The 22,395-nt window shown below is 39.7% G+C and overlaps 1 long non-coding RNA gene across 1 annotated transcript in view; it reads left to right on the forward strand.

Moving 5' to 3' along the window:
* LOC134758295 (uncharacterized) overlaps positions 1 to 22,395 on the forward strand; it is a 248,605-nt gene that overhangs the window by 84,901 nt on the left and 141,309 nt on the right. The gene's annotated exons all lie outside the window — the stretch shown is intronic.

Here is a 22,395-nt window from a genome sequence, read left to right on the forward strand (position 1 = left end):
CTCTCTGTTTGTCTGTTTTTGGTGTATAAGAATGCTTGTGATTTTTGTACATTGATTTTGTATCCTGAGACTTTGCTGAAGTTGCTTATCAGCTTAAGGAGATTTTGGGCTGAGACAATGGGGTTTTCTAGATATACAATCATGTCATCTGCAAACAGGGACAATTTGACTTCCTCTTTTCCTAATGGAATACCCTTTATTTCCTTCTCCTCCCTAATTGCCCTGGCCAGAACTTCCAACACTATGTTGAATAGGAGTGGTGAGAGAGGGCATCCCTGTCTTGTGCCAGTTTTCAAAGGGAATGCTTCCAGTTTTTGCCCATTCAGTATGATATTGGCTGTGGGTTTGTCATAGATAGCTTTTATTATTTTGAAATACGTCCCATCAATACCTAATTTATTGAGAGTTTTTAGCATGAAGGGTTGTTGAATTTAGTCAAAGGCTTTTTCTGCATCTATTGAGATAATCATGCGGTTTTTGTCTTTGGCTCTGTTTATATGCTGGATTACATTTATTGATTTGCGTATATTGAACCAGCCTTGCACCCCAGGGATGAAGCCCACTTGATCATGGTGGATAAGCTTTTTGATGTGCTGCTGGATTGGTTTTGCCAGTATTTTAGTGAGGATTTTTGCATCAATGTTCATCAAGGATATTGGTGTAAAATTCCCTTTTTTGGTTGTATCTCTGCCTGGCTTTGGTATCAGAATGATGCTGGCCTCATAAAATGAGTTAGGGAGGATTCCCTCTTTTTCTATTGATTGGAATAGTTTCAGAAGGAATGGTACCAGTTCCTCCTTGTACCTCTGGTAGAATTCGGCTGTGAATCCATCTGGTCCTGGACTCTTTTTGGTTGGTAAACTATTGATTATTACCACAATTTCAGCTCCTGTTATTGGTCTATTCAGAGATTCAACTTCTTCCTGGTTTAGTCTTGGGAGAGTGTATGTGTCGAGGAATTTATCCATTTCTTCTAGATTTTCTAGTTTATTTGCGTAGAGGTGTTTGTAGTATTCTCTGATGGTAGTTTGTATTTCTGTGGGATTGGTGGTGATATCCCCTTTATCATTTTTTATTGCATCTATTTGATTCTTCTGTCTTTTTTTCTTTATTAGTCTTGCTAGCGGTCTATCAATTTTGTTGATCGTTTCAAAAAACCAGCTCCTGGATTCATTAATTTTTTGAAGGGTTTTTTGTGTCTCTATTTCCTTCAGTTCTGCTCTGATTTTAGTTATTTCTTGCCTTCTGCTAGCTTTTGAATGTGTTTGCTCTTGCTTTTCTAGTTCTTTTAATTGTGATGTTAGGGTGTCAATTTTGGATCTTTCCTGCTTTCTCTTGTGGGCATTTAGTGCTGTAAATTTCCCTCTACACACTGCTTTGAATGCGTCCCAGAGATTCTGGTATGTTGTGTCTTTGTTCTCGTTGGTTTCAAAGAACATCTTTATTTCTGCCTTCATTTTGTTATGTACCCAGTAGTCACTCAGGAGCAGGTTGTTCAGTTTCCATGTAGTTGAGCGGTTTTGAGTGAGATTCTTAATCCTGAGTTCTAGTTTGATTGCACTGTGGTCTGAGAGATAGTTTATTATAATCTCTGTTCTTTTACATTTGCTGAGGAGAGCTTTACTTCCAGGTATGTGGTCAATTTTGGAATAGTTGTGGTATGGTGCTGAAAAAAAATGTATATTCTGTTGATTTGGGGTGGAGAGTTCTGTAGATGTGTATTAGGTCCACTTGGTGCAGAGCTGAGTTCAATTCCTGGGTATCCTTGTTGACTTTCTGTCTCGTTGATCTGTCTAATGTTGACAGTGAGGTGTTAAAGTCTCCCATTAATAATGTGTGGGAGTCTTGTAAATGGACCAAATGCTCCAATTAAAAGACACAGACTGGCAAGTTGGGTAAAGAGTCAAGACCCATCAATGTGCTGTATTGAGGAAACCCATCTCACATGCAGAGACACACATAGGCTCAAAATAAAAGGATGGAGGAAGATCTACCAAGCAAATGGAAAACAAAAAAAGGGAGGGGTTGCAATCCTATTCTCTGATAAAACAGACTTTAAACCAACAAAGATCAAAAGAGACAAAGAAGGCCATTACATAATAGTAAAGGGATCAATTCAACAAGAAGAGCTAACTATCCTAAATATATATGCACCCAATACTGGAGCACCCAGATTCATAAAGCAAGTCCTGAGTGACCTACAAAGAGACAATGTCTTATTTTCATGCCAAAATATGTTCCTTTGATCACCTCGCTACAATATAAACTATGCAGTGTATTTATTCTTGTTCTTGTTGTTTGTTTCTTTGTTTTCTTTTAACTCATGGCCATGTAAGATTAGTAAATACTGAAGAGTACCTTTTGTTTTTTGAAATACATAATTCATAGCAATTTGAAGCTCATGAGGAATCTTGCATCATTTCCCTAATTATTTGACTTACAATTTCCTATTTTTCTGTTCTAATACCACTTATACAAATTTTAAAAGCATGAAATGTATATTTTTACATATACATACATGATTGGAAAAATAATAAAAATTTGAAACAGAAGCGTCTTGATTTAAGGTCTTAAATACATTTATGAAGAAATTTATAAGACTAGGATTTGACTAGGTAGGAAAAGCCTTCAACTTCCCCTAGAGATTGTTACTTTCCATGGTTATTTCATGACATTGGATGATCCTACCTTGAGATCGTCCTGCTTAATTGTTGTCTCTTTGTTTTCTTTCAACATTCCTCCTCAATTTTAACAAGTTTCCTGTGAACTTCCATTTTGAAGCTCATGGTACTTCTGGCTCTGCCTTGGGGTTCTCACAGGTTTGCTTGGGGGATGATCCGACGAGAACAGGTATCGGCATTTCACAGTTGCCTCCTCTCTGTGCAGGTTCTTGGGAGAACAGTCCAGCAGAATCAGTTATCAAGTAAAAGTCACAACCATAAGTTCAATGCCACTGATTCATGCAACAGGTAGGACTATCACAAGTCCCATCATCATCTCCTCCTCTTCTGTGCTTCCTGCCAGGACACAGGCAGGTTACTGAGTAGATAGATTGACCAGAGCTTCCTATAATACCGAGGAAAGTTTCACGGAGAACATCTGGAATTAAGTCAACTTGAGTGGATTGAAGGATGCAAATTATTTTTCCTGGGTGTGTCTGTCAGGGCGTTGCCAAAGGAGATCAACATTTGAGTCAGTGGCCCGGAAGAGGTAGACCCACCCTCAATCTGGGTGGGCACCATCTAATCAGTTGCCAGTGTGGCTGGAATAAAGCAGGCAGAAGAACGTGGAAGGACTTGACTTGCTGTCTTCTGGCCTTCATCTTTCTCCTGTGCTGGATGCTTCCTGCCCTTGAACCTTAGACACCAGGTTCTTCAGCTTTTGGACTCTTGGACTTACACCAGTAATTTGCCAGGGGCTGTCTCTCTAGCATCCTTGCTCCTCAGCTTGCAGACAGCCTATTGTGGGACTTCAACTTGTGATTGCATGAGTCAATACTTCTTAATAAATTATCCTCCATATATACATCTATCCTGTTTTTTCTGTTCCTTTAGAGAACCCTAATTAATACACACTTATTCTCTTCCAGATTCTTTTTAGAAAAATTACAGAGAATATTGGATTATCCTTCTCTCCCACTTATAACTCTCTCAGCCTCCAGCACCTCCCAAATGAAAAGCAAACCAGCCCAACATGCACTCCGGTGTCAGGATAATATGGGCCAAGCACAATCAGCAAAATAACGTTGATCCCTTTGCTCCTCCCTCCAATGTTGTATTCCCTTTATGAAGAAGCAGTTTAGTGTCCTTGAGCTCTCCAACTACTACTTGATGCATATCAGTGTTTTATGGCCTCTTCTAAAAGGAGTAAATGATACGTATTTCATATAGGGAGAACCTGAAGCTCAATGATCAACTAATTTTAGCAAATTCCTTCAGTGAACAAATGACAAAATTAGGCCTTGGGATTCAATACCAATATAATAATGCTCCTACTCTTTCCACCTGTATCCTCAAAATTACGAACAAGGGTGAGGACAGTGATGAAAAATAAGAGAAGGTGACCAACATCACATAATCATCTGCTTGGTACCAAGAACATGTTAAGTAGAGACATTATTCTTCCTCCTGAGGGTCTTGCTCGTAGGATACCACTGATAGAACCACTTCTAGAAGTGAAGACCTTGAATTTTATTTATTCATTCACATATGCACCAACAATAATTCATTATATCAGAGATTGATGAGTGGCTTTGACCTTAATAATTGTGAAAATGAGGAAAGAGCAAAGTGGGGAGTTTTGTGTAGGTAAATCAAGATCAAGTTCCCAGCAAAAGCCAAGAGACTAATAAGAAGCCTGAAAGGGGAAGCAATAGTAGCCATTATCAATCAACAAATGGCAAAAATGACATATCCATGGGCATCTATTTTATATTCCCAGAATTGTGAATGCAGGTTCAGAGTTAACGACTCAAGTTGAATTCTTCTTTGGAATATTTTAACTTTAATTTTATCAGTGTCTTGCATTTATTTTGCATTATCTCACCCAAAGTAACTTCACATCAATTGCTCTATTTGGTTATCAAAAGTGCTATGGACAAGGCAATGCACAAAAGGTGAACTGCACAAGGGCACTCCTAAGTGGCAAAATAAAAACCAAATAAAAATGCTTATCTCTTTTCATTACCCAATGCTCACTTTTAATCTAAGTGGGTTTTATGGAATCAGATCCTACCAACCAAGAAATCACTGCACTCATGTTAGATGTATGTAAAAAGAGATATATAAATAGATTCAATTACTTGACTGCAAGAGCATTTTTTTTTCTCTTTGGAGTGTTACCTTTTTTCCCTCTGTGGAGTTGTATCAATGACAGCCTGCTAACTTCCCCATCAGAGAACAACTCTGTTGTTTGTTTTATCCCAAAGTAGCACAAGAGTGGTTTTTCTATCCTCTTTTACTTTTTTTCCATAGTGGGAAAATCCTCCTGTGAAATGCCCTGGAATATAGGAATTGGAACTTTGATTAGCAGCAGGCTGATTTTATTTTGTGGTGGTGTAAATTAATCTCGCGATGTTCAGAAAGTCCTGTCCCCACAGGATCTTATCTTTTGCGCACTTCAAAGGACATCCTCTGTGTCTGGGAAGCTGTGAAGATTCAGTGTTAAACACTGAAAAGTAATAGCTTTGCTTACATATGACCAAAGGCATGTTTTGAGGTCAAATTGGGTTTTTCTGTGTGTTTTATTTAGAATCAAAGAGATTCAAAATACTGAACACTGATTAGCATTTCAAACTTTGTCCTAAGTGTGTATCTGCAGAAATAGCACACCAGTCTTCCACCACTGCCCCAGCCCCGCCACATTTGGCTCACTCTTATTCATCCATCAAGTCAATGATTAGTTTTTTCTTCCTCAGAAAACAAAGTATCTTGATTCCTTTATACACTTTCCATGACCCAACACAACCAATGTTGTATGTCAAGCCTCCCCTTCACTCCTCAGTGTTCCTGCAGCCTCTGCACATAATCCTATCAGCAGTCATCACACTAACTGTTAATTATGCACTTAACTTCCCCCCCCCCCGAATATTGTGCAGTCCTTGTGAATAGGAATGAAAGAACTGTCACCTCTATCATTTACAATGATTGACAGAATACTCAGTATTTAGTAAACCCTCAGATCATATTTATTGAATGGATGATGCATGAGTGACTGAATGAATAAATGAATGATTGTTCTTAATCTCTAAAACAATCTTCCATGATAGATAACAGACCATAAAGTTTTGAGATGGGAAAGCTAGGATCATAATGCTTAATGCATAATAATGGTTATATAAAAAATAAATTGTAGGGATAAAATTAAATTCAATGTTTTAGTTTTTAAAAATCTCCCTCTACCTAGAAGCTACAGAGGAAAGTTTGTAAAAAATGTAGCTCTGATTGTCAATCCTTGCACAATTAATTAAGCCAGCAAGTATAGCTTGGTAGATACTATATATATGTATGTATTCATAATGACACAAGGTTTGACAACAAAAAATCCTCTGGAAGAGATGTCTCAGGAATAGTACTTTCACTGAAATCAGGAAAGGATCTGCCAACTCTAAGCTCCTAAGAGCCAAAGAAAGCAAAAGAGTAAGATTCAAAAAAATATGACCCAGTGTTAAAAACAATAAGAAAGGATTATGGAAGAAAATTCCCAAGGACTTCTGAGAAGAGACTTCGTGATTTCCAGGGAGCTTTGGTTTTGAGGAGTAATATATGTTTGATTGGACCCTGCTATTTGGCGGGGCAACTTCTTGATCCACTGGACCAGGGGATCCCAATACAAAGTTCAGCAGCCTACGAGCCTGTCACATTTGCCCCTGGAATATTCACTCACTCTATTTCCAAGAGACTGAGTATTTAAATAAAAACAAGCTTTCTTACAACTAATTTCTCACCAATTATTTTAAAGAATGACATCATAATTTTTAAAATAGAAATGAAATTAGCCCATATAAAATGAGAAATTGTATGCATTTTATAACTGTCTTAATGTAAATTTCAGATATAAATGACAATTGGTTTAATTTTAAAAAAGGCATAGTTCTAATAGGAACCCTAGTGATGCAAAACAATATGGGATGTGATGGTTAGAATACTTGGAGTTGAGTACCAGCTCTGCTGTGTCCTAACTATGTGAATTTGGATATGTCTTTCAGTTTTTGTGAACCTCACTTTCTTAGCATGTAGAATGCAGAGTATGGGAATCCCAATACCTGTTTCCAAGGGTGAATAACAAGAATGAATGAGGCAACGTATAATGAAAATGCCTAGCACAATTTATTGTAGGATGATCACAGGGCTGTCGCCAGCCTTGCTAGCTCACTTCCATGTTTACTAGTTGTGTGATTTTGGGCAACTTGTGTGATCTGTCTGATCTTCATTGAATCTTGTCTGTGAAACAGAGAAAATAGTAACTGTCTTATAGGGTGGCTATGAAAAGTAATACATTAATACAGTCACATACCACATCATAATATTTAGGTTAACAACACACTGCACATAAGATTATAATGGAGCTGACCTATCCAGGTAAAAAAAACCATTTTTTTTTTGTCTTTTATAATGTATTTTTACTACACCTTTTCTATGTTTAGATACACAAATACTTACCATTGTGGTACAGCTGCCTACTGTATTCAGTACAGTAGCATGCTGTGCAGGTTTATAGCCTAGGTGCAGTAGGCATTACCATATAGCCTAGAAGTGTCGTAGGCATTGCCACCTAAGTTTGTGTAAATATACTCTATGATGTTCCCACAAGGGAATCACCTACCAACACATTTCTCATAATCACAATGTATCACCATTTTTAAGAGACACATGACAGGCTGGGCGTGGTAGCTCACAACTGTAATCCCAGCACTTTGGGAGGCCGAGGCAGGTGAATCACAAGGTCAGGAGATCAAGACCATCCTGGCCAACATGGTGAAACCTTGTCCTTACTAAAAATAAAAAAAAATAGCCTGGTGTGGTGGCATGTTCATGTAGTCCCAGCTATTCGGGAGGCTGAGGCAGGAGAATCACTTGAACCTGGGAGGCAGAGTCTGCAGTGGGCCGAGATTGCGCCACTGCACTCCAGCCTGGGTGACAGAGTGAGACTCCATCTCAAAAAAAAAAAAAAAAAAAAAAAAAAGAGACACATGACTGTAACTGTAAATCTCTTAGAATGTCTAAACTATAGCAAGTGGTCTCAAAATATTTTGTTCATTTTTTCTTCTCTGGCAGTTTCTTCAATCATAAAATGGGGATTCAAAATGCCTATTACAAAAGTTAATCTTGAGAATTAGAGTTATATATTAATCACATTCTTTAGCTTGGCAATATTTTAGTTGTCAACGTTATGATATAACACCTTCTTATAGGGCATTAAATGACAATTCTCTCTTCATCTTGTGCTTTTCTTAAGGAAAAAAATAGACAAAAGGACTCATGTCTAGTATCTTTAAGGCCAGCACTTTATCCAAACTGCTTGACAGGACATTGCCTTAGAGAGGACTGTTCACATGGGTTTTAGTAATCTAAGTCAAAGTCCATGCTTCTTATCCATGCTCACTGAAGCGTGTTGCGCAGCCTGCGTTCAGAGGCAGCCACATTCTCAGAAATAGACTAAAGAGCCTCCAAGAAGCTGACAGCAGCTCTTAGACTTCCCAGACCCTTTCTACAAGAACCTGGTGATTGCAATGTAAATGGGTCATAGATGAGAAATAAATGCAGTGTAGCATCTGGTAGCTCCACTAGTCATAGAATAATAGGTGGTTTTCTTTTATGTCTCCTTCCACCACCCAAATTTACTCTCTCTGAGGAAAGTAGTCACTAAACATTTGAGGAAATTGCATTAGCTTGGAGCCAGAGGACCTGCATTCTAGCCCTGCCTCTAGAAATTGCTATTTGTATCATAGGAACTGCCCGGGTGATGTTTCTGAACCCCCATCAACTCTCTTGATGTATAAAATGAAGAAAAAGTCTACTCTTCAAAGTAAATAGTCTGTATGACATCGTTCTGCAAATTCGGCCATGCCAAACACGTTATTATTATAATTATTATACTTACATGATTGCTATTCCCTTCATGAGGTGTGAGGGGAACATATTTTAGTTCACGTTCTCAAGGAGTTATGACCTTGAACTGGATAAAGTCACGTGATACAATGGATGAAGAGATGAAATCTAACCCTATTTTAAATGCATCTCAGAAAGCATAATTATAGTCTTTAGTCTCCAGAAACAAATGGAGTAAAAATCCTCTTTTGTATGAGGATTGTCCTATGGTCAATGTATGGCCAAACTTACCTTGATCTTGGTTATACTCAATGGAATGGTCTGGCACAATGAAGCTTCTCCATACCTAGTTTTCCAGCATGATTTATGGGGCCGTCTTCAGACATACGAAATTTCAGTTCCAAGTTGGAGTCCCCATGTGCTTTTCACATAAGCCTGCCTTTGCCTCTGTGCCTCGTGCTCTCTGTTTGAAATAACTTACCCTTGCCACGTGCTGACTGGCTCTGATCATCTCTGCCATGGCTTTTCCCCCTCTTCTAGAGCTCATTGTCTTCTCTCTACCAAAATAATCCTTTTCACATTGTGACAGGTTTGTTCCAAAATTCTTTATTTTCTCTGACAGATGGTAACTTTTTTTTTTTTTTTGGGATGGAGTCTCGCTCTGTCACCCAGGCTGGAGTGCAGTAGCACGACCTCAGCTCACTGCAACCTCTGCCTCCCTGGTTCAAGCAATTCTCCTGCCTCAGCCTGCCAAGTATCTGGGACTACAGGTATGTGCCACCACACCCGGCTACTTTTTGTATTTTTAGTGGAGATGGGGTTCCACCATGTTGGGCAAGCTGGTCTCGAACTCCTGACCTCAGGCGATCCACCCCCCTCGGCCTCCCAAAGTGCTGGTATTACAGGTATGAGCCACCGTGCCTGGCCGATAGAAGTTAACTTTTTAAGATCAGGAACTATGTCTTATTGATCTGATATTTTAGTTCCTTGTGAACCCATATTTTGAGCACATGCATCTATACTGAATGCCAGTATCTGAGTGGCTTGCAGCCCTGCCCTAATGGGATATGAAGGGGAGCTGGACAGAGGAGATTGAAGCATATTCTTCATGGGATACTTATTTTGCCTGGTGGGCAGTCTAATGTTTAGCTGTTTAACTCAGAACCAGGGGATTCCTCACATGGGGAACATATTTATACTGGCAGGATCCTGTGGCTCTTGCCTGCACCCTGTCCAGTTTATGCCTGCTGGACTATCAACCTGATGCTGGGAGTCCAACCTTGTGTTTTCCTTGGCATCCCTGGGAAAACCCAACTGGGTTGGGAAAAGCCAACCCTTGTTCTTCAGAGAGAAAGTGCAAATTTCATCCACCACCATAACAGGAAAAGGTTTAAAGATTTTTACTTACAGATCCTAGGCAGGGGAGGGTGCAATGAGTCTGAAGGGAAGTCGTTTGTCCCTGAGTCACACAAGGCAGGAAAGAAGAGTCACATAGAGTGAGAGAGCACACATGTGGCAGCGAGCAATGTACATGAGGGAATGGGGTGTGGACCATTTTAAGGTCACAGGGAAAGGCCTGGATGGTCTGTTTAAAGGAAATGGCTGGAAAGTGGGGAGCCCCGTCTGCTAGTGGTTATCTCCAGCCACCACCTTGAACCATATGAGTTTGGCTTTAGAATTGGAAACTATGTCAAGGGTGGCTGAGTCCTGCTTCTGGTATGAGCAAGTTAAATTTGTATTCAAATTAGATGCCAAGACATAAAGTTGTAAGAATTTGCTACAGGCCCCTGGTTTATGGTAAATCCTCAGCAAAGTTCCAGAGAAAGAAAATAAATAAATAAACCAAAAAGAGCAAAGGAGAACCGTCAATGGGGGAGGTGGTTCAGAGGAAGGAGGCATGGGTATGAGGCAACTCTACAGCAACACTGAGGAAAAGTAGATGTGTTTTTCACCTGGACATAGATGTCTGTAGGGTCAACAGGTAGAAGGGAAAGGACTGTATTTGTCCAGTTTGAGTCCGGTGGCCGTACCTATGACTGACAGGTAGAAGTTAGCCAGCATAATTGACAACTTTCATGGTTGGGAGTTTTTCACTGTGCAAATAGATCAAATGTGGTTTGGGCAATTACAATGTGGAGACTTTGCTAATGGAGTTAACTGCTGTTTGTGAGTGGTGGGAGATGATTTCTACCCCCATAAAATTCTTTCTTTCTGTTCGTAACATCCTATTTTTCTGCAATTGCACATTCTGTGATTCTCAGATAAATGATTTCTGAGGGAGAAAAATGGGGCATGCAAGAGAGAGAGAGAGAAAGAGTTTCATGTGAGATTGACAAGGAAGAGTGCCCTATGCGGACTCCTGTGATTCTGTCCTATTCCTTAATTTATTAAGCTTATTGCTAAGATCTATGGCCAGGCTTTGTGCACTGGGCACTCAGTAAGATTTGAAGTGACTAACAGCTGAACACTTTGTTCAGGTCTCTTCTCAATGCCACACTCTGGAGAGGCCCTCCCTGTCCATGCCTTCTAAAGGGGCACTTCTCCATCACCCTGTGATCCTTTACCCCATCTGAGATTTCTTCATAGAACACAATCACAGTCTGAAACTTTATCAGATACCTATTTATTGTTCGATTTCAATCTCTTTCAATATAGAATGTTAGCTCCAGGAAAGCAGGAACTTTGTATATTTTGTTCACCTTGATAGCCTCAGTTCCAAAAATAGTACCTGACACATGGGCAGCATCCAGTAAATGTTTGTTGAATGAATGAATAAAAGAAGGAGCTCAATTTACTTTAGCTTGCCTTAGGCTATTTGCCATGCTTGAAGCAGCTGGTGTACTGACACCAGATTCTGCTAACCTTTCAATAACCGCAAATAAAAGATGACTGCCACTAACTTCCTATGTTCATACTAAAAAGGTTACAAAAAGAGTGCTCCCTCCTTAAAATATACCTTATTGGACACTTCCCTACATCTGTTCAAATTACATCATGCAGATACAGATTTTGCTGTTAGACTTCTAAGTCAGGGTTCCCATTATCCCTGGACCCTACTTCATTGTCTTGCTTTGATCAGATATTTTTGCCTGCCAGAAAATAAGTTCCCTGAGAGAGCAGAAACTGGCCTATTCCATTATTATTGCATCTGCAATTATGAGTGGCCACCCAATAAATAACCATTGTTCTATAAATATAAAATGAATAAATGGGCAAAATAATTAAATGAATCGTTACAAGACCTTCCTAGTTCATCTCACTTGGTTTGTCTTTTCCTCAACTCAAATTATCATTTACTCTCAAACCAAACTGGTATTTCTGAAACAATATTTTGTACATGTCAGTTTTAGGTTTAAAAGCTTGCCATGACTTCCCATTGCCTACAGAATTAACCATGCATTATGGGTTAAATTTTTGTGACCCCAAACTGCTCTGGAGAACAAAGGTGGCAGGACCCCTGCCCAGCAGGTCCACTGGATGGAGATGCTGCCCTGTGGGACCAAGTGTAAGTGTAGAGCATCCCACTAGAGGGGATTATTCTTGAGCCTAAAGATCTAATTAAGTTTCTCTTGCTAGATTTTGGACTCTGGAGATTTGTTTCCCCTTCCTCTTTTCTATTTCACCCTTTTGGAACGGAATGTCTACCCTATGCCTGTCTCACTGTTGTATTTCAGATGTGCATAACTTATCTGGTTTCACAGGTTCATAGCTACAGAAGAATCATATCTTCAGTCCTCCTGATGCCTCAAGATGAATCATGCATTGAGTCTCACCCATACCTGATTTAGATGATATTCATATGATACCCTGCACTTTAGACTTTAGAGTTGAAGCTGAAATTAGTTAAAACTTTTGGGGCAGTTGGAATGGAATGAATGCATTTTGCATGAGAAAAGTATATAAATTTGGGAAAGCCAAAAGTGGAATGTTGTGGAATGAATGTTTAAATTTCCACAAGCTCTAAACCCCAGTGTCACTGAGTTTGAAGATGGGGCCTGTAAGGAAGTAATTAAGGTTAAATGAGGCTCTAAAGGGTGAGTCTCTGACCCAACAGGATTAGTGTACATATAAGAAGAGACACCAGAAAACTCATTCCCTCTCGATGCACACATGATGCAGAAAGGCCATGGGAGGAATAGTGAGAACGCAGCAGTCTGCAAGCCAAGAAGAGTGCTCTCATTAGAAACCAACTCTGCCAGGCCTTGTTCTGGAATTTCTGCCTCCCAGAACTGTAAGAAAATGAATTTCTGTTGTTTAAGCCATCCAGCCTATGGTATTTTGTTACAGCAGCCCAGGCAGATGAATACACCATGAATCACCAATCCTTCAGAAAGCCTCAACCCATCCTTCTATTCTTATGATCTCATCTCCTAAGATGATGCTCTGCCAAATGGATGGCTGGCTGATACCCAAACAGCCCTGGACATCTCATTCTTTGCAGTTTTGCTCATATATGAAGTATATATACTCCATGAAACTCTACTATATAGAATAAAAGTAAATTGAGTTGAGATAAAGTGTTGGATAATTTGAACTTTATGGCTTAGAAGGGCTTGAACTGGACAATTTAGAAAATAAATTTTTATGGTAGCCAAATGCATCAATCTAGTTAACTACAACACATCAAGCTGCTTCTGTTGCATACTTACCAGGACTTTTGTGGGCCATGTATTTTGATGGAATGTAGTACCATGTGGAAAAACAAAAGGCCACTGTATGGAATCTAAGACTAATTCTGATGTGAATCCTTGCTCTGTAACTTAGGAGATGCTGCTCAGGAACATATCTTTGATCCTCTTTGCACCTTGGTTTTCTCACTTATTAAATGGGGGTCATAATTCTTACTTGCCTTATAGTTCATTTTATTTGGTAAACAAATGAGAAATGAATGAGGGAGTGAATGAAATAGGGGTTTGTAAATGTGAGCTTTGCAAACCATAAACTCTGGCAGTGTAAGACTTAAGTATTCTGCCAACCAGCACAGGGCCTGACACATGCTTGGAGTCTCATCAATGTCTTTTGAGTAAACGTTCTTTTGAGATGTGCATTTTTTTTGGCTCTCCTTCAGTTCCCGGAGCATTACTAGCACTTTCTCAGCCAGCACTGTGTAGTTCTGACAAAATCATAAAGAGAAGTACTTGCCCATTTAACTTTTAATTTCTTGCACTGTATATGTACAAAGTAAAAGTCTTCCTTTAACAATTTCTAGTAATACACTAAAGGAAATCATGATTCTTTGTCCTGACCTAAGTTTTATTTACATATTATTTATGAAGAAATATTTCTTATCAATTTGGTTATTTAAAGTAGATGTAAACAAGGTTACCAGTGCTATTTTAAAAAGTTTTTCATTGTATGTGCTGTAATAGATCTCTGGACTTCTCCAACAAAGCATTTAAAAATTGTAATAAAATAATTTATGGCTTTATTCTGTTCCATGCCTGTATTACCTAAAACTTGTAAGTCAAGTTTATATGTTCACCTGAATATAAGGTGCATGAGGAGAGCAAGCTCTGAGTTTGACTTTTTCACTCTTTGTGAAATGAGTAAATGAAGTAATTAAGTATACACTCATTTCAGGTTTTTAGCAGCCTTCCATGGCATGCCAGTAATTAATTAATTACAATTATATCACCTCTTCAGCAAAGCTGGTCCAGTAGGACCAGTGCTTGCCAAACTTCAAAGGCAGTTCATGGCTAAATGTCATTGAAATGAATAACTGTCAATAAGAACTGAAATATCATATGCTACTTTACAGTTTTCAGTTCTTCAATTAGTTTCTTTAACAATCTTGAGCTATAAGAAAAATTATTCGCAGTCAATGATAATTTTTCTTACGGAAGTCTGATACAAATGCCATAACAAAAGGTACCATAGACTTGGGGGTTTAAAAGACAGAATGATACTTTCTCACAGTTCTGGAGGCTAGAAGTCCATGATCAGGGTACCGGCAAGGTCAGGTCCTGAAGACTCTTTTCCTGGCTTGAAGACAGCTGTCTTCTTGCTGTATCTTCACATGGTACAGAGAGAGAGAAGGAGAGAGAGAGAGAGAGAGAGATTCGATGCTTCTCCTAATGGGGGCATTAATCCCAACATGAGGACCCATCATGAGGACCCTGCTCTAACCTAAAGTACCTTCCGAAGGCCTCATCTCCAAATATCATCACTTTGGGAGTTCAGACTTCACCGTATAAATTTTGTGAAAAACACACACATTCGGTCTGTAACACCCTATGTCCCCACTGAAAATACTCTGACTCAGAGGCAGCAACTTGCTTGTCCAGGTGGGGCTCACCCAGCCAGGAATGGGGCAAAGCTGGAGGCAAGCAGAATTCTTCCAATCCTGAATTCTACAATCTTTCCAAGAAAGTAAGCGTTCTGTATCCCTTCTTCCAAAGATTCTATGACCCCAAATCACTTTCTATTTCCTCCTGGTTTTCCTCCAATTAACCAACATGATTTGTTCTCCTCTGGGGTAATTTTCTCCCACAGGTGACATTTGGCAATAGCTGGAGATATGCTTCCTTGTCACAGCTAGGGTAGGAGAAAATGCTATTGTCATCTAGCATGTAAAGGCCCAGGCTGCTGCTTAACATCCTACAATATCAAGACAGCTCCCTAAAAGGAAGGATAACCAAGCATAAGAAGTTAATAGGGCCAAGATTGAGAACCCTAACCCAGATGAGTGAAGACTCCCGTATTCAGTTTTGGAGCTGGGGCTTTCTTATGTGACAGGTGGATGTAACAGGATTTCTGAATATCACCCATGGCCTGGAGTCTCAATAACTGTTCATTACTCAGAGAAATTCAAGATCCAAGCTCTAATTTCAACTTTTTTTTTCAATTTTTTAATGATTTAATCCACTGCAAAAAAAAAAAAAAAATCCTTTCTGCAAAGTCCTGTCTGTAAATGTCAAGTGTGAGAGCAGCTGTTTTCACAAATGGGGAAACCAAGGTTCAGGAAGACAATAATTTTTCCATGGTGATACTGCTAGTAGTCATTAGAATTAGAAATGTTGACTCCCAAATCCGTATTTTTTTTCTCATTCTCTTCTTTTCTTTTTCCTTTTTTTCCTTTTTTTTTTTTTTTTCCAGGACTCTTCTTTCCTTTTCGTGTAATTCTTTTTCTCCCCTAAGAATCCAGAGTGTGGAGACTTCAGTCTACTTAAGCTACTTAATGTAGCCTAAGTGTGGAGACTCCAGATTCTTAGGAGAGAAAAAGAATTATATGAAATTGAAAAGGCAACCCTATAACAAAGAAGAAAAGAAGAGAATGAGAAAAAAATATAACATTTCTAATTCTAATGACTACTAGCAGTGTCACCATGAGAAAATTATTGTCTTCCTCAACCTCGGTTTCCCCATTTGTAAACTATGAATAATTATATTCGCCTCGTAAGATTGATCATTTACATAAAATAATATGAATATGAATATGATGCTAAGTTAAAGTAGTAATAACAGTAGCTATTAGCAATCATAACAGTTATTAGGGATAATATATTATTTATGTTTAATACTACTTTATGTTTCTATAAATAGTCATGCACCACAAAATGACATTTCAGTCAAAGACAGACTGCATATATGACAGTGGTCATTCAGTAAACTAAGGTTAATTCATTATTAAATAAATAAATATTTTAAAATAAATTTATTGCAGCCTAAAGACACAATGTTTATAAATTCTACAGTAGTGTACACTAATGTCCTAGGTCTTCACATTCACTCAGGACTCACTCACTACCTCACTCAGAACAACTCCCAGTTCTGCAAACTCCATTCACAGTAAGTGAGGAAGTGTCCTATACAGGAGTACCATTTTTTTATCTTTTATATCATATTATTCCTGTACCTTTTCTATGTTTAGATATACAAACACTCAACATTGTGTTACAGTTGCCTACAGTATTTAGTACAGTAACATGTTATACAGGTTTGTAGCCCAGGAGCAATAGTTTATACTATAGAACCTATATGTGTAGTAGATGGTGTGAGGGTTAATATTGTCAACTTGATTGGATTAAAGGATACGAAGTATTGCTCCTAGGTGTGTCTGTGAGGGTATTACCAAAGGAGACTAACACAGGAGTCAGTGGACTGGGAGAGGCAGACCCACCCTCAATCTGCATGGGCACCATCTAATTAGCTGCCAGTGCAGCCAGGATAAAAGCACTTCCAAGTTCCTCTGCCTGCTTTTAAAAGAAGGCAGAGGAACATGGAAGGACTAGACTGATTGAGTCTTCTGGCCTTCATCGTTCTCCTGTGCTGGATGCTTCTTGCCCTGGAACATCGGACTCCCAAGTTCTTCAGCTTCTAGACTCTTGGACTTATACCAGTGGTTTTCCGGGGACTCTTGGGCCTTCGGCCACAGACTAAAGGCTGCACTGTCAGCTTCCCTACTTTTGAGGTTTTGGGACTTGGACTGGTTTTCTTGCTCTTCAGCTTGCAGAAGGCCTGTTGTGGGATGTCACCTTGTGATCATGTGAGTCAATTCTCCTTAATAAACTCCATTTCATATATACATCTGTCCTATTAGTCCCGTGCCCCTAGAGAGCCCTGACTAATACATAGGTTATACCATTTAGATGTGTGTAAGTACACTCTATGATGTTCACACAATGACAAAATCACTAAGACATTTGTTGGAAGGTATCCTCTTCATTAAGTGACGTGGCTGTATCATTATACTTATAAAAATATGCATTGCTTATAATAATATATGATATGCCATGATATATTCAATTATACATTGAATATTATAATTACATACTAGTAATAAAAAGTAGTAGTTAGTTACAGTAATAACAGCTAAAATTTCTGCATACCTACATGTTAGTATCTCCATATTAGCCATGAATCGGCTGAGACTAAGAGAGATTAAATAACTTACGTAAGATCACAAGGCTATGAAAGGTTAGCCTTGGGGTTCAACTTCAAGATCGTTTTTTCAGGAGCTCACATTCTCAGCTCCTGTGTGTATTTAATATTTCATAGAAGATATTTGACAAATTGTGGATTTTATAAATAGTACAGTCAAAAGAAAATAGTCCGGAAGTGGACTGAGGGAAGGGTCAAGGCGCGAGGGTCAGGGGGAGCTTCTGGTGCAGGCAAGAGCACCAAGACTGCCATTATGAGGCTCTGGCTGCCTGGCCAGGGACTGGGGAAGGTGACCTGCTTGGATAAAGGGAACATGTAGCGCCGGAAACTTTCAAAAGGACTTGATTCGATGTCCTACTGGATTAAAGAGCCCTTGCTACAAAGGTCCGCAGCAGTGAGAAAGTACAATGCTGTGTACTGTATAAATGCTAAATCAGTCATTCTCCTCCAAGCATTTCGTGTGACCTGCTCTGTGCAGGACATCTAAGGTTATCCCCCACAGGTCGCATCGGCACCACCACTGCTGTCTCATCTTCAGAGAGCCCTCTGGGAGTTGGGCTCCCAGGCCTCTGGTTAATTAGCCATCTAAGGGAGGACACTCCTGATAGTGAGTCACATTCTCTTTTAACCACAAGGCCATTGTTCCCTCCCCACCAGGTACAGCTGACCTAGAAATAGGCCATATTGTACCAATTCTGGAACTATTTATTAAGCATCCTATTTTCTGCTCCAGGTCAGCCAACAATGGAAGAGCTGGCACAGAAACAGGTGAGGCCTGTGTCTAGAAGGGAGTTAAGTCATCAGTGAAGCGATTATGACAAAAAGAAAAGAGGCCACTGTGTGAAATTGATGGAATTCATGGACATCGGCACTCCCACATTGAGCAGGACACTGGATGAGATAGCATTGCCCTCTTTTCTGAGTCCTGACAAGGCCTCTCTCTTGCCTCTCCTCCTGTCTGCCAGCCTGTGCTCTGCTGCCCATTTCCTAGTTCGTGCTCAGTAACTGGTGACTCCTATAAAGCTCTAAACCTGGGTTGTACTGAAAGGTAAGCTGTGAGCACTGCAGTTCTTCTGGCACAATCTCACTATTCCTCGACTCTTTTTCTGGTCCACGTTCTGTGCTTCTCCACTGTACACTTCATCTTGCTGTGATGACCCCATTCCTAAGTTCTTGGACTGGTCATTTTCACCTGATGATGAGTTCCCTCCACCAACATTCAGTCCCCTCCTGTGGTCTCTGACTTAGACTATCTCCACCCCCATTTCTCACCCACTGCTTACCACCCTGGTTCTCTGGATATTGGACTATCCTTGGGGCACAATTTTCTGCCAGGCAAAAAATAAGAGTTATAATAGGTAATCAATATTTGTATGGATTATATATTTAATAATGAGAAAGGAACTTTGGGTGCCTTTCTTGGTGTATTGCATGGAAGCCAGTCATATTTTCTTATGTATTAATAGACATCTTAAAAGTTGTTTACAATTTTTCAATGGATTACAAATCCTACTGTAGGTGCAAACCCAATAAATAGATGTCTGACCTGAACCTGAACATTTCCAGGGTCAGGAAAAGACGCAAAGGAGGACCCACTTTTTTTAAAAAATTAATCACCTCACGCTGCACTAGGTATATGCTTAGGCTGTGTTATCTCAGGCTGCCTTAGAACAGAGAAGGAAAGACAGAGGATAAAGGACATGTATGAAGCCACTGCGGGCATCTGGAACGCAAGCCTGCTGAAAGAATTCTTAGAGCCAGGGAGGAACAAACACCTCAGAGTTATCCAAACTAAAGATTGAGGAAAGAACATTTATACATCTATTGCTGTGTTCATTGGTTAAAAGCAGCTGCCTGTTGAATGTTACTTCCTTGGTTCATCACCACCTGATGCTTGGACAGCAAAACAAGCTTCCCTGGGAAAAGAAAGCACTTAGGCACAAAAATGCAGATGCTGGCAGTTGCAAGCTAGGCTGGCATGTGTTGAAATGGTCAAGACAAGCGACTATAAGCTGGGCACAAGCAATATCTGTCAAGATAAATTATTGAAAATAAAAGAAAAAACCAACTTTTATTAGTTACTGATATAAAATGGGGCTGGGATAGTGTGCTTTCTGTATTATCTCATGTCACTTAATCTTCACAATAATTCCTGGAAGGTTTTATCAGTGCTCCCAGTTTCATTTTCAGAAACTGAGGCCAAAAGCTCGTAAAGTTTCTTCCACAGTCACACAGGAAGGGGCAGATGTAGGGTTCACTCAGAGGGACTCTGCTTCCTGTTCTTCTCACTTTCTCTGGCATGTTTACAAGAAAACAAAATACTAGTCTCTCTCTCTCACCTTGATAAAAATTGTTTGTGACCCCACAAATTGAAAAGTGACTGAGGAACTATCAACAAAGAGAAGATATCACCAGCAAAATTTGCAGCTGGAAGGAGGCTTTAAAATGTGACAGTTTGCAGTCTCACTCATCTCTTCATTAATGGCCTGGGAAAGGGAGGAAATAGCCCTTTAATGCAATCTGTGAATGACGTACAATTGGAAGATGTCATAAATACCAGTTAGAGCAGAGAGACCAGGCTGTGTAAACTCCCAGCATGCAGAGAAAATCACTGAGCAGCTTATTCCTACTCAGCCCCTTTGGAACTCACTAAAGAGCAGGGAATAGAACAAAAAGCTGCAATATGACTGTTACCTCAGTCCCAGAGCAAATTAACCAAAGACATCAGAGAAAGGAGGCTCAAAAGAGTGAAGCAGAAAAACATTTGATAGGAACTTCAGAGCTATGCATGCTCAAAAAATGCCAGATCTATTTCAAGCAGCAGGATAATTGTGGTGACATTTGATCAATGAGTGGGAAAGTGATACTTCCTTCCTTCAAGGAGGTTGTGGAAACCACACCCTGTCACAGAGCTTATTTCCAACCCTTAGACTCCATGGGAGTATGAATCCTAGCAAAAAGCAAAGATCCTAAGAAGAAATACAGTGACTGAGTGATTACATCGAATGCAGAGGAGTCTATGCAGAGAGCTTACCCTAGTAATTAATTCTCTATGATTTCCAAGGAACTTTCACATATGTGATGAGCCTCCTTGTAAAAACTGTAGAGTGGGAGCATTACCCTCCCTCTCTTTTTCAAATGAGGAAACTGACGACTGAGGGTGGGGAGAGAGATGTAGATTTCAAGCAACGTACCCAAAGACATCATACACCCATATCTCCTGTCCCTCTCAAATTCTCCTGCCTTTTTTGGCTCTACTATTTGACTCTATAAAATGTGGGAGTAGGGACAATTAAGTATTTCCCCCATTTTAGGATGTGAGACACTTTATCAAAACATTGCACATGACTTTATCCACCCACCACATTAAACCAAAGCTACTCCAAGTAAAATGAGAATGGGAGCCCAAGAGTCCAGCCTGCTTTGCTGCATTCTCACCTACAGACTTGGCCCTTCCAAGGAAGTCTTTGCTCTACAGGAAGAAGTTGGAAAAATTACCTTCCAATTGATCTGCAAATGTTCTTCCAGTTGTGGGTGATCTGATAGAGTTTACATTAGTCCATTCTCGAATTGCTATAAAGAAATGCCTGAGACTGGGTAATTTATAAATAAAAAAGGTTTAATTGGCTCATGGTTCCAAAGGCTGTACAAAAGGCATGATATATCTGCTCGGCTTCTGAGGAGGCCTCAAGAAACTTACAATTATGGAGGAAGGTGAAGGGGAAGCAGGCACGTCTTACATAGCCAGAACAGGAGGAAGAGAGAGAGAGCAGGGAGGTACCATGCACACTTAAACAACCAGATCTGATGAGAACTCTATTAGGATAACAGCACCAAAAGTATGATGCTAAACCATTCATGAAGGATACAGCCCCATGAGCCAATCACCTCCCATCAGGCCCCACCTCCAACAACCGGAACTGCAATTCGACATGAGATTTGAGCAGGAACACAGATCCAAACCCTATCAGCGTTTCATTCAGATATGTCTCACAAACTAGATATATTTAAGGTGTACAACTTGATGTTATGATGTATGCATGTAATGTAAAATAATCACCACAATAAAGCTAATTAATATATCCATTGAGTCCCATAATTATAATATCTTTTGTGTGTGGTAAGAACACTCAAGGTAGATTCCAAGTTTATTAAATAGTATCGCTCATTATAGTTACTATGCTATACATTAGCTCTCCAGAACATATTCAGCTTGCATAACTGAAAGTTTGTACCTGTTGAGCAACATCTCCCCGTTTCCCCATCTTAGCCCCCTAGTAACCACCATTCTGCTTCTGTAAGTTCCATTTTCTTTTCTTCTTTCTTTCCTTCTTTCTCTCTTTCTTTCTTTTCTTCCTTTCCTTCCCTTTCTCTTTCTTTCTTTCTTTCTTTCTTTCTTTCTTTCTTTCTTTCTTTCTTTCTTTCATTTCTTTCTCTCTTTCTTCTTTCTTTCTTTCTTTCTTTCTTTCCCTTTCTCCTTTCTTTCTTTGTTTCTTTCTCTCTCTCTCTCTCTTTCTTTCTTTCTTTCTTCCTTCTTTCTTTTCTTTCCACAGAGTCTCACTCTTTTTGCCCAGGCAGGATTGCAATGGCAAGATCTCAGCTCACTGCAACCTCCACCTCAGTCAAGAGGATACTGTGGAAAATGAATAATCTTTGAATAACCACACTTTTGAAAGCCAGCCAGGCAGTGGGAATCCCATGCTTCTGGAAGTCAGCCTATCAGCAACAGCCACACTCTAATAACCAGCTTCCACAGCCAAAATATTAACAATCCCCAGGAACCTTCACTCCCAGAAGTCTTCAAACCCTTAGTCCCGTGCTTATCAAACCATAAATGAGGTCTAAGCTTTACTTTGTTCAGAGAGACTGTGCTTTTCAAGCACAGCTCTGTCCTTGCAAGAATTACCATCAGGCTGTTTCTGTTATGAGAGGCAGCCTCTTTCTTTGTTATCCTGACAAATATACC

This window comes from Gorilla gorilla, chromosome 3 (assembly GCF_029281585.2).
Source record: "Gorilla gorilla gorilla isolate KB3781 chromosome 3, NHGRI_mGorGor1-v2.1_pri, whole genome shotgun sequence".
NCBI classification, from domain to species: domain Eukaryota; kingdom Metazoa; phylum Chordata; class Mammalia; order Primates; family Hominidae; genus Gorilla; species Gorilla gorilla.